Source organism: Ochotona curzoniae, unplaced genomic scaffold (genome assembly GCF_017591425.1).
Source record: "Ochotona curzoniae isolate NIBS_2020 unplaced genomic scaffold, NIBS_Ocur_1.0 scaffold_4683, whole genome shotgun sequence".
NCBI classification, from domain to species: domain Eukaryota; kingdom Metazoa; phylum Chordata; class Mammalia; order Lagomorpha; family Ochotonidae; genus Ochotona; species Ochotona curzoniae.
In genome coordinates, this window is record NW_024467121.1 from 32,693,494 (window position 1) to 32,698,595 (window position 5,102).

At 44.2% G+C, this 5,102-nt stretch overlaps 1 pseudogene; it reads right to left on the reverse strand.

Annotated features, from left to right (window-relative positions):
* Positions 1-536: 536 nt before the first annotated feature.
* LOC121148127 lies at positions 537-944 on the reverse strand (annotated as a pseudogene).
* Between the last annotated feature and the right edge of the window lie 4,158 nt (positions 945-5,102).

Below are 5,102 nucleotides of genomic sequence, written 5' to 3' on the forward strand. Positions count from 1 at the left end.
CTGAAGCCCTGTTAAACATGTGGGTCTTCATATGAGGAAAGACATCTGAATAGCTCTAGTTCCCCTACAGTGTCTCAGTAGGGAGGTCTATTACACTTTGATTTAACCAGGTTGTTCTTTGATAGGTACATTCTCAAAAATCAGGGGTTTTGGTACAGGTTCAAGTAATGAGAGTGGCTTTTGGTGGATTTTTGATTTTTCTTTTTTTTTTTTTTTCCATTCAATGTTATCCTGAAATCTATCATCTGAAGTGGGTATAAGCTACTAAACAGGCTTTGTTCTGAATTGACACTTAAGAAGAAAGACAGGGGCAGGAACGTATCAGAGGAGTTCATATTTGGGAGAAAGAAATATGATTGTAAAAAAACAAAAGGAAGTCTTTTCAGTTTTCCAATGGAAAACCATTTGATGAACAAGACATAAAACCTTTCAAAACTGTGTCAGTTAAATCGCATTCTGTTCCTTATCAAACTTGTAAGACATTTCATAAGAAGCTATTTTGGTTTTAACAGTGCACAGATTCAGATATTTGACAATTTTTTTTTTTTTGCCAGAGTCCATTTAGCTTTTATTTATATCTGTGTTACATCCCTAGCAAAAGAATCCCAGGATTTCTCCTCCCGTGTGTTTTCGTCTTGCCTCTTCATGGTCCCTGTTGCCCTCTGAGGTTATCAAGACGATGAAGCCAAACTGGCAGGATGGCAGCAGGTTATTCTGCCATTTTTCTAGATCTTTGAGTTGCCCGTGAGGTTCACAATGATCTTCCCAGCTCTGTGATCATCAATGATTTCAAACTCGTCAATGCAGCCGTGTTTCTTCAGCATGGCTAGGAAGCAGACGATGACCTTGGAGCGCGGCCGGATGAGCACCTGCCGCTTGCCTCGCTTTTTGGCATTGTTGATGCTCCTGAGGGCATTGACCAGGACGTTCAGGTGCACCATGGTGGCGGCATGGAAAGCTGGAGGAAAGAGGACAAGAGGGGAGAGGGCACGGACAAATCTTAAGTTTCTTGTGTAGAGCTATTGAATGAAGTGCGAGTGGGGGTGGTGAATGGAGTCCAGTGGAGGTTGCCACTCCTATTCTGCTTCATAACAAAGACAGCATTTTTGCCCAGGGTTTTATGTGGCTTGTTTAACTTTGTTTCAGAAAAGAATCTTGCATTAACTACAACAGCCTGCATGTAGGCTTTTCTCCTTGATGCCTTTACCTTTCGGGTGGACCATGTCAGCTGTCTTGAGATGTTTGTGATCACTGGACAGGGGCACTCCTTTGTGGATGACTGCCCAGTGCCCTGGGGTACACCAGAGCATGTGACAGGACCATTCCACATCCCACCTGTCCACATCAAGCGCTCATGGTATCTGAGCCACCTCTGGTCCTGGAGTACACCCACGAGTTTTAAAATAACTTCCTCATCATTTCTATAGATCTGATATAGGAAGAATGAACACAAGGGCATGCGCAGGTGAGCATGTTAGAGCTAGACCATACACTTGTCTTTAACAATGGCAAAGGCATGTGTAATATGCATTAGGATCACCGGGAAACTCTATGGCCCCAGGCTGGTGCACATGTCTGCTGGGAATTGCGGAGCCTTTGTCACTGACAGCGGGCTGATGGATGGACAGACGGGGACTGCTTAACCCTTCCGCCATGAGAGGCTTGCATTACTTGCAGTAACTCTCTCTGGCCACAGCAACTGTGGGAGCCAGAATGACGCATCCTCACTTTGTATATCCTGCATCGATGCTGGAGTAAGGATAATAAATATTTGACAAGTGACAATAAGCTGGTGAGCGAGTGTCTGCATGCGCGTGGGAGGGCAATCTCTGAGTCAGAGGACAGTCACTGCCACAGGGCAGAAGGGAGACTCATCCCGGAGCCTGGAGCAGGACTTGGGATACACTGACGCACAGTCCGTGCCAATGCTGTCCCTGGCTCCGGGGAACATGCACAGAGTGTTCTTAGACATAAAGGCTGGATCCATCTCTTCCAGGTCTCCTTCAGGCTGAAGCCTTGGTAGGACGCACAGCAGCTGCGTTAGACACTTTGTGCTTTGCATTGGAATTCTCTTGAAGGAATTTTGCAGGCTTAGATTAGCATTGATCAGATATGCTATTTCCATGTGTGACATGGCTTTCCTGATTCAGTGTAAGATGAAATATGCCGTTGTGCTTAGAGGGTCAGACACAGATGGCATTTGCATTGCTAGGGCAAGAAACTTGACAGAAAGTGAGGGACCTCAGGTAAAAGCAGGAGAATAAAAGGCAAAGGGGTGGGGGCGGGGGGCGGATGGGAGAGAGGGAAGAGAGAATTTCAGCAATGGCCAGCAGGGGACGGGGGGGGGAGGGGGTGGGAGCTGGGCAAGCACCCGGCTCCTACAGGTGACAAGCAAATTTTTGGTTTGTTTGCTTTTTAGATTTCAGTATTTTTGTGGTTGGTTTGTTGGTTTTTAAAATGATGTTTATATAGTTGATCAGAATGGAAAGGATTTAGGGTTGGGGAAAAGTGGGTATGATCATTGTTTCCAAATTTTCTATTTCTTCCTGTTTCTGGGGGAAGGGGGAAGATAAGAGGAGAAACCATACCCAGTCTGCAGACCATCCTAGCATTTCAGACCATCCAAACCACTTGGGTTGAACCTTAAGAGCATGCACCACATTGGGACCCTGGGTTGATATCGGGACAAGAAAGCTGAGTAGCATAGCAGATCATCTGGACTATTATGTTAACATGCAAATATCCATTGTAGGAGATCAGTAAGTCCCAGGAACCTGCAAGCAGAATGTTTATGTCATTGAATGGCAGTTGGTTGAGATGAGGCTTGGGATAAGAATCCTGGTGGGCTTAGTGGGTCTTAGTCCTGGATGAATTTGCTTTGAAGTCACAGAAAGGCTCTTCCTTAGAAAACCCAAGGATCCAAAGATATTAAAAAGGGTTCCTTTCATTGATGCAAATCTAGTTATGAGTTTAATTTGGGCACACTATTAGGCCTAGCAGTTAGGAGATAGGTTGGGGTGGCTGTGTGCCACATTACAGAACCTGGGCTCCACTTTTGGTGTGCTCCGGGATTCAGCTTCCTGTTGATGTGTCCTCCAAGAGGCAGCTGATGATACTTCAGACAATAGGGATTCTCCTACCCGCATAAAGACACCTGCGCTGGTTCCTGGCCTCCAACTGGGCCAGCCTCTGCCACCTCAAGCATTTGACGAGTGAACCAGCTGATGGAATTGCTCTCTCTTTCTCTCTCAAATAATTAAAACTTCTAAAAACCCTTTTTATCTGGTCCTATCCATGATCTATCTGCTATGATATGCTCTCCAGCCCCTCGCTCCTTATTACTTGCTAGAGTTTCAGAAAAAGCTAGACCTGCCTTCTATTCCCAAGGATATGAAGATTTCTAAACATAGAGAAGATAAACCAGCACTTTCTCCTCAAGCTTCTGAACCTCGGGTTTAAAAAAAATAATCAACAGGAATTACTTTCTATACTCAACGATTAATACATAAAGCTTGCAATAAGATTAAATTTCACCTACAAAGTTCACCTAGAATTCAACACAAATTGGCTCAGGTTTGATGTGAAGTAATCATTTAAACTCAAAAGTGGGAATGGATCGTTGTAGAGATGCCTGCATCCTGCATTCCTACCCTGGTTCCCCATCCCATCTTTCTGCTAACGCACGTGCCGGGAGGATCAAGTAGCTGGGTTCACGCCAGCTGTGCGGGATATTTGAGTTCCTCAGCTTCTAGATTCAGGCTGCCCCAGTCCTGGCTGTTGTAGACATTGGGGATGGAATGCCAATCTCTCTCTGTGACTTTCCAATAGATAAATACAAATTTCCAAAATAAATTAACTACAAACAGCCCTTCCTGGATTTGAGAATGACTTGACTGTAACTCTGAGCTCTTCCAAAGCCACAGGACAAGGCAGTTGGGATGTACCTGTCACAGTGGCTCACACCTGCCAGTGGTGTAGTATGGCCTTGAACACACTCATCTTGGAGAAATGGAGATCCAGAAGAGTGTTGTAAATGAAGAACCTCGTGAGAGGCAGAGGTGCCACAGGTATCAGATGAATAGAACACACTCAATGAATGTTCACTGAATGTGTCAATGAATTATGGAGAAGACGAATAAATAACAAGCTGGTCTGGGAAGTGGAAACCCCAGTTTCACATTTCCAGTCTGTTACATAGTGCTTGCATGATCATTAGTTAACATCACCTCCCATGCAATACACAGAGCTTTGAGAGAAAAGCTCAGCGAAAATGCATATCACACACTCAAAAATGCATAGGATTCAAAACATTTTGCCTGGAGGTAGGAAGCAGAAGCTAAGAGAGCATGGACACACACACACACACACACACACCCCAGACTTAAAATCCTATGGAAGAACAAGCCATAGAACCCCGTCCCACCAAATTGTCTTCCTTATATTTGAACATAAGCTCCAATAAATCTTGTGTGGGTAATGCATTTGTTGTATGCCAATTTACACATTGCTAAAGTGTCAAAGAACCTGTGGTCTATACCACTGGAGTTTAAGCCCTGTCATTGAAATGACTTTATTTTGTACATTGCTGAATCACAAGAGCATTATCGAGCATCCAGTAGAGACAGGAAGTGTTTGATAGACGAGATGAATGGGTGAATCTGGGTTCTATTCTCTAACTTCTTTGGGTCATACTTTTCAGGTTTGGACCACACTTATTATATGCTTATTTTGAGGCTTGAGGGGAAAAGTATATTAATAACAATATCCTGGGATATGCATTGTGGCTCAACAGGCTAATTCTCCACCATTAAGTGCCAGTGGGATCCCAAATGGGCATCAGTTTGTGTCCCAGCTGGTGCACTTCTCATCCACTGTCCTGATTTTAGCCTAGGAAAGCGGTTGAGGATGTCCCAAGTTCTTGGGAACCTGCACCCACATGGGAGACCTGGAATAAGCTCCTGGCTTCAGATTGACTCAGCTACAGCTGTTGCAGTCAATTTGGGGAGTGAATCAGTGGATGGAAGATTATTCTGTCTCTCATTCATCCTATAAATCTCTTTTAAATAAATAAATAAATCTTTTTTAAAAAGCAATATCCCAAT